Below are 12,862 nucleotides of genomic sequence, written 5' to 3' on the forward strand. Positions count from 1 at the left end.
CAAAATAATGCACATTTTCTGAACTTCTATTTTCTCACTGCTGAATGGAGATACGGTGAACGAAAAAGGCCATATATGCAAAACGTCTTGCCTGGCGACTGGCGCGTTGGAAGCCCTAAGGAAAGGGTTGCTGTATCCTTCGGTCCTACATCCCAACTGATGCTGCCCTGCGGGGACAACCTGCCCTCTGAAGCCCAATGTGTCTGTTCCTTCAGGCTGTCGTTTCAGTATACTTTATTGCTTATAGGTTTGATTGGAGAACATCACACAAAAAATGGTTAATGTGTAAAACATCTATATCCGTGTGGGCAATGACTCCTCGCCCACAGTTAGAAGGAAAAGAAAACAAACCAGTTTTGAGATGTCTTGATGTTAACTTTGCACTGAGGGGCCAGGAGCAAACCGCAAGGCAGTTAGCGACCTCCTGGAAGTAAATGCTGTCAGTCTGATGGGGTCCAGCTGCCTTTTTGAAGGGACAGTGTCACTGGAAATGTTCTAATGGCTGGCAATTTCCATGTAACACACTCCTTTGTTACAGGCCTGGTGGTTAAAAACATAACCTCAATAACCTCACCGATTCTTGGTTTTGTCATGAAGTTGGAATGTGGCCATGAGGCTTCACAGTTTATGTAAGAGTCCACCCAGTCCCTTCCTGCCTGCATCTGAGCTCCTGGTGCTCACATCTGGCTGCACATGACAAGCACCTGCGAGCTTTCACACAGCCTGATGCCCGAGCCCCACCTGGGTCTCTACACACCAGAACCTCCGGAGTGGAGCGCACGTTGGTCCTCAGAGAGTTAGTGCAGCGGAGCGGAGAAGGGTTCGTCTTAACCACCACCAACACTGTAACCCTTTCGTTTCACTAAATGTCTATCAGGCTGTTGAACCTCTGGCCAGTACAATTTCAGAGCTATTGGAAGAAAGTTTTACAGAATCCCACTTCATTGGGAAACCACAATTAGGCTGGTGCACGTCTTTTTGACCCAGGCGGAGAAAGGCCGGCCCAGCTGTTCGACAGGCTGGCTCTGTTCTGACACTGATTTCCAGCCCAGATCCGATTCAACAGGGATGCAGGGATGACCGGCGCTGCATAGGACCTAATGAGATGAGCTACAGCGAGGCTCCAGTATGCGTCCTCAGTCTGGAATAGATAGTTCACTTTTCCATGGACTCCTTAATTTATTCTTTTATTAATCTGTACTTTTTGGGAGGAAGATTTTGGAGTCAGCTAATCTTATAAAGCAGAACAGGAAATTTAAAAGACAGAATTAACTAAGCGACCATGAACCTTGTCCTGGGGTGATTAGATTTACAGGAAATAGCAAGTAGTGACTTGAGGGACATTTCAGTCATCCAAATTCCATTAAATATCCACATTTCTCAGTTAATTTTTAAAATATATGAGCTCGTAGGGCTACGGAGAAAATAAGCTTAATTACATAAATACATGTATACGCAACTGTAATTTCTTTGAAAATCTGGAAGTTTACTGGAATTTGGCTGAGCCTGAGCTTGAAGGTGATGTCACGGGTAATTACGGAGGCCGGAAAGGTCCAGAGTGAAGGGAGGTATGCCACAGGTTACGGCCCAAGATGGCAGGTCAGCGAACTTCTACCAGAGGGTGAAAGCAGACAAAATATGATGAATGAGACTGGGGTTTATGTTTCTGCTGGGAAAGGTAATTGACTTGCTCCTTGGTAAATAATATGCCTGAATTGAGTTCCTCATTCAGCCTCTGACTAATTACTCAATGCTTACCATCAGGCAAGCCTGTACTAGGGACGAGGAGGAGGTCCTGAAGGGGCCTGTAGTCTGCTGGGGAAGAAAACAAGGCAACAGGACGTAACTGCACGGGGCGGGGGGGATACTTGATAACAGTGAGGACGGCACGGGTAGGAGATGAAGCAGACGGGTCTCTAGCCCAGTCTTGGCTGCAGGGGGAGGACGTGGGAAAACACAGGAGTGAGCTGCAGTCTAAAAGGCAATGTGGCTTTAGCCAGGCAAGGCAGGCTGGCTGAGCACTGGATTAGGAGCGTGCTCCGGCTGACAGGACAGCAGGTCAGGTTCCAGGAACTGGATGTAGTTCTCTGCGGCCGTTCTCAGCCTGCGGACATGGGGGCCAGTGGGGGTGACAGCAGGGAGCACACCCAGGAAGGGCTCAGGGGTTTGGGCTGTCTCCCTAAAGGCCACGCAACAGTGGAAAGGTTTTGCACGGGAAAGCTGACATGGTCACTCAGTTGCAGAATGGAGAACGTTCTGAAGCAGGAGTGGATTCAGGGAGGGAGACAGGCAGGCAGAGCTGTTACAGGAACCCAGGTGTGAGGTGACGGTGGGAGTGGAGGGGCAAAAGGAGAGAGAGAATCTTAAGCAGGCTCCACACCCAGCATGGAGCCCATCGGGGGGCTCGATCTCACCACCCTGAGATCATTACCTGAGCTGAAATCAAGAGTCAGATGCTTAACTGACTGAGCCACCCGGGTGCCTGGGATCTGTTGTTTTTGTTTTGTTTTGTTTTGTTTTTAACTAACTGACTCATTGATTATCTATGCTCCCTTGTAGTATTGTTCTTTTTAGAATGCAATTTAAATTTACACTGAAATTATAGGTTTTTTTTTTTTTTTAAGGCAAATTTAAAGCCAAACTATCATGAGTAGACCCGTGCTCCCCAGGAGTCAGACAGGTAACATAAAACCTCATGGGCTATGAACACAACTAGGTAAGAATGGAAAGACATCCATGTCAGGAAAGGTTCCTTAAACAAGTGAAGTATTACAACTTTCCAGTATTTGTAATTGATTTGTAATAATCAATAAAGGCTAACAAAATGCTCTAAAGAAGGAGTCCCCTGAAGTCTGTTTTGAAGAGAAGGCAGAAGGAATCATTTGCAAGTAATTGACTTAGATGTTGCCAAAATCTCAGCAAAGCTCTTGGAACCACCTTGTTTCAAGTGAGCTAAACATTGCCCGGGCTGGGCCGGAAGTATCTGGTGTTGTTTCCCAGTCCAGACACGATCACTGGAGGGTGAGTGGGGAATGCACGACAGTAAGTCTGACACTTCCCTCTGATGTCAAACAGGACGAAATTACCTTAGGTGTCTGGTGGGGTAAGCACAGAGGTGGTTTTAGCCTCTGAAATTCCTGTGGGAAGCCAAGGGTTCCAACTCTTTGGTCAGAAAGTTCAGTTCAGCATGTTCTTGACAAGTGTTAATAGTGAAGACTCACATCTTTGTTTTGAGATTATCCATGGCAAAACAAACAGTTTAAGGGGAAAAAAAAAGTCTGACTAAAAAATCCCAAAGTCCTTCCTTAGTGTTGCTCATAATCTGTTGAGCTGATTAAACATCAAATTGTTAAATATTAAAAGTTTTAGGTTATGACACCAGCTTTTTCCAATTTCCATGAATTTGGGATCTTACACCCGTAAACCTGACATTTAATTTTACTTTCCCTTCTGGATAGCATTCATTTAACAAGTATTTGTTGAAAACCTATACTCTGCTAGATACGGAGCAATGGGCTGTGGGCGATCAAAACATTGGGGAGGGTATGTGCTATGGTGAGCGCTGCGAATTGCGCAAGACTGTTGAATCTCAGATCTGTACCTCTGAAACAAATAACACATTATATGTTAAAAAAAAAAAAAGAAGAAGAAGAAGAAGATAGCAGGAGGGGAAGAATGAAGAGGGGGGAAATCGGAGGGGGAGACGAACCATGAGAGACGATGGACTCTGACAAACAAACTGAGGGTTCTAGAGGGGAGGGGGGTGGGAGGATGGGTTAGCCTGGTGATGGGTATTAAGGAGGGCACGTTCTGCTTGGAGCACTGGGTGTTATGCACAAACAATGAATCATGGAACACTACATCAAAAACTAATGATGTAATGTATGGTGATTAACAATAAAAAAAAAGAATAAAAAAATGCAATGAAAACATCCTTTGTCCTTGAGCAGCTTACATTTGATCTGGGAGATAGTTCTTCAAAACCAAAATAGTTGAATAAGAAAACAAAGAGGCCCATGTTGATCTGCTAGGATCTGTGGCAGAGACGAAGTTATAGCAGTTTCGAGGAAGAAGAAGTCATGGTTATTCTATGAAGACAAGGATGTGGAACGATTCCTTTGACATTTTCCGCTTGTGATACATCTTAGGAATCATGATAAAGAGGTGTTCCCTCCACTCAAATGGGAGCAGTCCGAAAGATGGTCTAAAAAGGCCATTACGGGCTCGAAGAACACTTAGCAGCATAAATGGTTCAGAGCACCTCTTAGGCTACTGGAAAAATCCCCAAATGGCCAGAAGCCACTCTCCATGTAACGGTGCATGTCTGCCTGGGGCCGCAGATAGAACTGTGGCCTCCCCCCCGCCCCGGTGTCCCCGTCATGGCTCAAAAAAGGTTATTTTCATTTGTAACTGCCTGGTTACATGATCTAAGGAAGCTATTGGTAAATGCACTCTTTCTTCATGTAGCGTTCTCGTCCTACTTTTAGATTCTCTTTGGTAGATTATCCTGAAATTCTCTGACCTCATATTCCCACGGTTGATGTGGGCACCCTTCTAAGTTAGAGCCTTCATAAGAGTAATACGCTGCTTCCAGCACAATTACATTAGGGAAACTCTGACGAGGAAGGAAACGCACGACGAGACCAGGCCTGGTTTTCAGCCCTAAATCCACCCTTTTCTTAATTGCCTTGGCTTATAAGTGAGTTCTGGAAAATACTGTCTTAAAGGTTTGCTGCAGAGCCAGGAGAAAGGACACATTTGCATAACACTTTGAAACCAATGGAATTACAGGCACTGTCGTCCCCGAGGCCTGGCTTATTCATGACTGTATCCCCCAAAACGCGCTGCGCTCCACCCTGCACAAGGCTGGTGCACACGCCGACCGAGTGGATTCCTACAGCTCAGATTTGACAATGAATTTTCTTTTTTTCCCCCATTTTTAATGAATATATATAACGTTGTTGTATCCAGGAAACTTAGAGAGGTGGGTAACACGTGCATAGTTTGGCAAGGCCAAAATAATTATCTTTCCCCATATGCAAAACACACACCAAACACCTTATTTTTAGTCCTAATACTAATTAATAGACGATATATTTCCCAGGGTCACATACAGTCTACCTACCATTTTTTAATGACAGTTCATCTTCTGTCAATGGCCATGCTTTGGCAAATCACTCTCTTATAAACACTTAGGATAGTTACAGCCTTTAAAAATTATTATTTATAGAAAACATTGTTATGAATGTGTTGTGTATACCATTTTTGGCTTCTCTCTTTTTTTTTTTTTCCAAAAGATTTTATTTATTTATTTGACAGAGAGACAGAGAGAGAGCACAAGTAGGCAGAGTGGCCGGCAGAGGGAGAGGGAGAAGCAGGTTCTCGCTGAGCAGGGAGCCCGATGCGGGGCTCGATCCCAGGACCCTGGGATCACGACCTGAGCAGAAGGCAGACCCTTAACCGACTGAGCCACCCAGGCGCCCCTTGGCTTCTCTTGAGATGGGACTCGTGTGCTAACCTGCGGGCATGTCTTTGTGACTCTTACTACATAGTTCTGTATTGTTTTAAGAATGAATTTTCTCGGGGCGCCTGGGTGGCTCAGTTGGTTAAGCGGCTGCCTTCGGCTCAGGTCATGATCCTGGGGTCCTGGGATCGAGCCCCGCATCGGGCTCCCGGCTCCGCAGGAAGCCTGCTTCTCCCTCTCCCTCTGCCTGCCTCTCTGCCTGCCTCTCTGCCTACTTGTTCTCTCTCTCTCTATCTCTCTGTCAAATAAATAAATAAAATCTTAAAAAAAAAAAAAAAAAGAATGAATTTTCTCTTACACCCCCCACCCCCTGTATTCACACAGCAGGACAAAAAAATTTTTTTAAAACTCCACAGGTTGCTATTTACATTGTTTCCCTCACTTCCTCTAGAATCCCACAGTTATGAGTTGCTTATGTGTTTGGAAATGCCCGTGTCCTCAGAGAGCCTGTTGGTGGAAGGAAAAAGTCCCACCTGCCGCCTCCTAATTCCCCTCGTTCTTCAACTATGACTGTTAGGCAGCTCTGCTATGTTGCCCCATCCACTCAGGCTAAGTGACAAAAACTCAGCATATTTACTTGAGTGCACATTAAGTGGCTGAGTCCCACAGGGACATGAGGAGATAACATATTGTGTTAAACTTGAAGGGTACCCTCGGTGAGCTAGTAAATCACTCACTAAACTGCTCCATCCATTATTTGAGGATACATAAGGCAATTTCCATCCTGGTGATATTAATGTCTTGGCTACTGTCATGGACTTCAGTGCCCATGATGAATGTTTTTACAATGAATACCAAATTAACCCAAACTGATTAGAGGCTTTTATAAGTTATTAATGGGATGTCACTTCAGTCTGGTCCTCCCCATGTCTATGACATTTCATTAAATAATTTTCTCTTGCTGGAAAGATCAATCTTTCTCCCCTCGTTGGAGTTGTCAACGTCAATAAACGTTGCTTGCCCCCTAAGTGACTTAGAACTGGGTGAGCAATAATGCCCTTGGGGAGGCAGCTCATCCGATTCTGTTCAGGTGCCTGGTGGCTGCCTGATAAGGTGGGAGAACCCCTGTCCAGCTCGAGGTCCCAGGATGGGCCAGCTGGTGCACAGAGGGGCTGGGACAGGGAAGCAAGAGGACTGCAGGCTCTCCCCCAGCATCACTGAGAAATAATTGGCACATAACACTGTGTAAGTTTAAGGTGATTTGATACTCTCTTGAAATATTACCCCCTCCCTCCTGTCACATAATTACCATTTTGTAAGTCAGACAGAGAAAGACAAATCCTGTATGATCTCACTTCCTGTGGAATGGCCTTTTCTAAGGAAACAGGTGCAGACCCGCTAGGAGCTACCGGCTTAGAGGAACAGGGATGGGTGGGAGGTTTTCTGAACGGCATCCTAGGAGCTGGAGAACAGCCGAAGAAGAGACTGAGCCCTCCGGACGCCCAACCCTCATGGGCTGCATCTCCCTGCTTTACCACGAGTAGCCTAACCCACCGTCAGACACACACCAAACATCCATTGGATGAAATCCTTATTTTTTTCTCACTCTCTACATTTTGGTTAAGCCAAGTAATAATTCTAGTAGCAACAACACAGCCATCGTTTACTGAGTGTTTTCTTCATCCTAGTTTCTATACCATGTACTTTAAATAAATTAACTTCATCCATACAGTGACCCCTAGAGGATACACATGATTATCCCCATCTTACAGACAAGGAAACGAAGGCTTGGAGAGATTAAGTGTGTTAAGACCACACCTTTGGTAAGTGCCAGAACCAAGATCTGAATGTGACCCTTCTGACGCTAAAGCTTTTGTTTTTAATGGCCCTTAAAAAATAGAACAAACTAAATAAACTTTCCTTTCCTTCTAAGGCTCCAGATCAGGACCTTCAGATTCTGAGATGGAACAGGCAGTTGAAATGCTACAGTGGGGTTTTCAGATAAGGGCTCGTGGGTTCAAAGCTGGGTTGTTCCTGGGCTCCTGCTGTCTCACTCCCAGCATGGCTGCACCTGCCCGTCCCCGGGGGCAGGTCGGGGCTGCGGGGTGAGTGCCCTCCACTCATCCCTTCTGCACTTTGCTATCCCCCCGAGAGCAGGTGGTCCTCCCTGTGGCTGCCAGTGTTTCTGCTGATGCCCACTCCTGAGAGGTGCCCGAAGCAAATCCTCACGCCTATTACCTTTCTGCTCTTTATTCCATTTAACAGAACATTTTGGTGTTTCAAAAACAATCTCTTCATCTGGTATCTTATGTTGAATTACTGACACTTTGGTAGCATGAATTTTTACAATGCTAATGGGCTCTCTTTGAAGATTCTTTATCTTGGGCGCCTGGGTGGCTCAGTCAGTTAAGCATCTGCCTTTGGCTTGGGTCATGATCCTGGGGTCCCAGGATTGAGTCCCACATTGGGCTCCCTGCCCGGTGGGGAGTCTGCTTCTCCCTCTGGCCCTCTCCCCTCTCATACCCTCTTTCTCTTCATTCTCTCTTTCTCAAATAAATAAATAAAATCTTAAAAAAAAAAAGCTGTCTCGGGATTGGGTCCTGTGTCGTCAGGGAGCCTGCTTCTCCCTCTGCCTCTGCCCCTCCCCTCTGCTCATGATCTCTCTCTCTCAAATAAATAAATAAATAAATAAATAAATAAATAAATAAATAAATTCTTTTTCTTTACAGCAGAAACCTGAATGCTATGAAGTGACCCAATGTGAGCATGAAAACCTTCAGCTCGAATTCTTCTGGATCCTGCACTGACTCCTAGAGGAATAACTCATTTGCTAGGAGTCACAAGCTAGTGCACTGGGGAAGTGAGATCCTCAGGTTCTTTTGCTATTGATATGTTAGAAAGAACCTTCAGTAAGATGGTGCTAAGTAGGCAGAACACAACACTGAGGCCCAAGCACTCACGAGGAGTTGATTTTTAGAGCTTGGTGTCCTTAGAACAGACTCAGTCGTTTGAGAACCACAGCTGTGACGTGGCAGACCGGAGAACGAGTGCCCAACCACGCAGTAGAGGATGGCGCAGGGCTCCTTAAAGGTGCCCAGGGCAGGTAGCTCAGAGAACATGGGTCTGAGTGCGGGAGGGCTGCTGGGACTGTGGGGGGGAAAGCCCGATGGCGGGTGGGGCTGGAGAGCATCCACAGTGAAAACGGGGACCCCGTTAGTCCCCTCAAGGAGGCCTTGGCTGAGACTTTTGCAGGAGCTGAACAGCTCAGATGGGAAGGACATCAAGCGAGAGGGGAATGAGTGAGGAGGGGACGAAGTCTCCTTGGGCCTTGCCGCAGGGGGCATCACTGCCTCCAGACTGGAGGGCCCACTAGTCTTGGCTGAAACAAGGCCAGCACCCACACAGGGCAGTGACCCATCTCCTGCAGCCCTACTGTGGGCAGGACCCGGAGCGTGCGCAGAGGGGACGGAGACCCAGTGGGGAGGGCGGGGTGGGAGGAAGCAGCTGTAGGTGCTGACAGCTAGTAAACGTGGGGACGGACAGCTTGTCCCCCAGGTGGAAAGAACCACGCCTTTCTTCTGCATCTCCAGGATCTAGTGGTGGGTCTAGAGCACGGGAAGGGTTCGGCAGGCAATTACTGAAACAGTAAACAAATGAGTGAATAATGACTATAGAAATTGTGCATACACAAAGGACTGGCCTTTCAGGTCCTTCGCAGGTAGCTGGCTGACCGGCCACAGCAACCGTTGGTCACATCTGTCACCCCGAGAACGCATGGGGCCAGGTGAATGTTCGAGGGTCCAGGCTGCCCAGCCCTGAGACCTCATCAGGAGAGCTGCTATCTGAACCACTTATGAAGAAGCCACTTAAGTGAATTCCTCGACTCTCCTTGGTAAGTTATTCTGTTCATGACTCTCCCTGGAGAAGTATCCAAGGGTCTAACAAGCCATGTAAGCAAGGCAATTTTTCATACCGTGCAGCTGAAATCTCCCCATTTGGGTAAACATAGTCAATTTTATTCTCTTGTCTCCAGGGAGACACAGAGCAGTCTCTCACGGTCGCCCACACCACCGCCTTGGGTGCCCCCAGAGACCGTGAGAAAGTCAGCTTCCTCTCCTGCGCAGGAGAGCAGAACCTGTGAGCGTTCCTCGGTTTTCTTCGGCTGGATTGTCATCCCCACCCTGCCCCTGTGCATCAAGGACGGCCCCAGTCCCTGTTCTGGCAGGGTCCCCAGCCGACGATGCTACCTGCCCTTCATTTGTCACATGCCGAAGCCATCCCTACCCTGAAGAACTCCCAGTAGGCTTATTAAATATCCCTTTCAAAGCTGTTCATTTATCACCACTGTGGTAGCAGGCCAGCCAAAGAGAAACCCATTTTCCCCGTTTCTGATCATCTGAGTACGCAGGCAAGATGCCTGCCTCGAATCCTTCATGTCGGCTAATGCCGTGCAGTCATATTTGCAGAAGTCTCCAGAGGAGAACGGTGCCAGGCCACGGTGCTGCTAAGCTCCCTCGGCTTGCACGCTAGTGTGCTGAGACACGCTGCGCCGGCCTGACCTCCGGGGTGCGCCAGAGATGCCCAGGAGGCCCCCACTGCCCTCGGTGTCCGTGGTTACTAGATGTCCTTGCAGGGATGACGTGTAAGACAAGGAAGGGTATCTCCAGACAGACAACTCAATCGTATTCGAGGTTAGCAGGGATAAGACTTCCCATAAATAGACAAACACTCGTGGGGCCGGGGCTTCACGGAAAGATCCAAAAAGGAAACTCAGAGGTGCTCTCAATGCAGGCAGAGATTGCTCTGCAGAGGACAGATGAAGAGAGACACCGTCTGGGGAAAAATTTTGAAATCACTTGTGTTTTCAATGCAAATGGCCACGGACACTGACAACATAAAGATGGGGGGGGAATCGAGGGGAAGATACCTCCTCAACACTTTACATATGTTTTCTCATTTAATCCCGTTTAATCTAGCCAAATCCATTTTTCCTGTTTTCAGATCAAATTCTGGAAGCAACACGGTTATCTGTCATGAAAAACTGAGCTCACAGACCAACGCCATCCCAGACACAATTCTGGCAGAATGGAGGCCTCCCCACGTCCGCCTTCTCCTTTCCTCTAACAAGGGGCCAGCCAGGCGGGATTTATTACCTATGATGTCATCGAAGGTCCAACAAAAGTCACCCTAAAAGCCAACAGCCAGTAATTAGAGGCCACGGGGAGGCATGGGGGAAAATGCCATCAGCCCACTCCTGGTGCTGGGTGCCGCCTCCCTGGGGCTAGTGGGGTCCCCGAGCCAAGGGTGTTGCTGAAACCCCCCCCCCCCACTAGGAGGGGATGATGCTCGGAAAGCTCGCTGGTGAACTTGAACTGCAGCTGTGCTCTCCATACCCAAAGGAGGATTACTCATTTCAGTCTGACTCATTATAATTAGAGTAGATTTCCTTTGGGGAGCAATATTTACTTTTTAAAATAAAATGGCAATGAGGGATTTGTTAGTGTTTGCAAGGCCTGCTCACGGGTTGCAGATTTCCTTTGCCGAGGGAGTGAGCATCCGGAGTAGCTGTCACCAGGGTGCTAGTCCTGGGCTCAGGCTTTCCTCAGGGGAGGGCAGCCGAGAGCACACACGAGCCCCTGAACCACAGGTCAGCAACCTCAGCCATCGGGCCAAAATGTCTGTTTTCCCGAAGTTTTATCAGAACGAAACAATGTCCATCTCTTTCTATATTGCCTACAAATGCTTTCTCTCTACAATAGCAAAGTGGAGTAGTTGAGACCAAGATCCCATGGGCTTGCAAAGCCTCAAACACCTGCTACGGGCCCTCTACAGAAGTGTGCTGAGCCCTGCTCCGGTGGACGGGACGCTCTCGAGGGTGGGCCATGTAGCCTACTGTACTCAGTACAAGAACTGTCTCATAAAAACCCCAAAGTTCAAAAAAGCTTCAGAGCTCAAAACTTCCACGAGCCCATTAGTCCTTTTGGTACTACGGCCAAATATCAGCAATTACTACTTCACTGAACACTCATTTCCTTGGAGCAGAAAGGAAGTCGGACTTTCCTCACCAGAAGTAATATCCTGAACACCTACACAGGTCCTGGCTACTTGCCTCCACACACTTGCTTGGTGTTTAGGTGACTGAGGATCACAAGAATGTATTAAGTGATTAATCGATCCGTTCGTGCATTCATTTTTGACCTCAACAAATATTTACTGAGTGCCAGGTGTTGCACTAGGCACCCAGCATACGAGATGACAGTGCTGGACGCCCAGGTGAAGGTGGCCGAACGGGGTCAGATGCATCGGTGGCAGCAAGACATCGTCGTGACCGGAAGCTCGCGTGGGGACGTAGGAGGCTGGGGTGGAGCCCAGGGCGCGGGGAGGGGTCAGGGAAGCTTTCTCAGAGAAGCTGATGCGTATTTAGCTTTGCCGCCAGTTCCTCTTTAAGAGGTTAAGTGTGAGGACTCTGTAATCACTCAGGCCCCTAGAAAGCATGACCTGAGTATAAAGTCAATTGTCCCAGAGGCAGCGGTGGCTTCTGGTGGGGAACGGGCTGGCCTAGCAAGTAAGGGGTCTGGAGAGGGAGCAGTGTGGAGCCCCGTGTGCCTCCAAATTCCGGATGTAGTTCTAACGTCATGCACGCACACACACACGCACACACACACACGCTTCCTCCTTTAGTAAACTGTGGGTTAGGTTTTCTGCAAACGGCAGGATCAGGCTGAACGGCCTCTGTTCCAGGGTCTGGCCTCCCCTGCGTGCCGAGGGTGAGGCGGGGGTCCGTAAGCTTCGTGGTAATCGCTGGGTGACAAGGAGCGAGGCGGCAGGTCTGCGAAAAGAGGCGCTGGCTGGCGTGAGTCACGATGTCCTTTTGCTGACGTCTGTGAGGAGGCTGCCCAGCCCGAGCTCTTCTGCGAGGCGGGGGTGAGGTCGGCGGGCGAGGCTGTGGGCAGCAGGCCGCCCAAAGATCATGGAGAGCAGGGAGGGACTCTGTGGAGGCGACAGGTCACTTGTACGGAAGGACGGGACGGATAGGGGTATGATCTGCTTCCCAGAAACACCTTCAGTCAGGATTTCAGAGGGATTTAAAGTCGGCTGTTGGAGACTCGGTCTTGACCACTGGGCTCCCTCCTGGGAGCTGCAGGTCCTCCTTGTGGGAGGGTTAGCGCCTCTGAGGAAAGGCGAGCCTCGTCTCCTTGCCCTGACTGGTGGGTCGGTGTCCCCCTGCCATGGCCTCCGGCCTCCCCTCACTTGCCGACCCCCATTGGCTAGACGTGCTTTCCGGATCCTGATGACTGTGTGCCTGGCGCCGGGTCCCCGTGGTAATAGCCAGGACAGCGCTGTGGCCCACATCCTCCTGTTTCTTTAAACCATTTCAAGGCAATGGAACCAACATGC

The 12,862-nt window shown here is 48.6% G+C and overlaps 1 protein-coding gene across 5 annotated transcripts in view; it reads right to left on the reverse strand.

Moving 5' to 3' along the window:
• Positions 1-12,862, reverse strand: part of DPP6 (dipeptidyl peptidase like 6) — a 905,150-nt gene that overhangs the window by 151,175 nt on the left and 741,113 nt on the right. The window lies entirely within an intron of this gene.

The sequence above is a fragment of the Phoca vitulina genome, unplaced genomic scaffold (assembly GCF_004348235.1).
Source record: "Phoca vitulina isolate PV1807 unplaced genomic scaffold, GSC_HSeal_1.0 scaffold80, whole genome shotgun sequence".
Taxonomy (NCBI): Eukaryota; Metazoa; Chordata; class Mammalia; order Carnivora; family Phocidae; genus Phoca; species Phoca vitulina.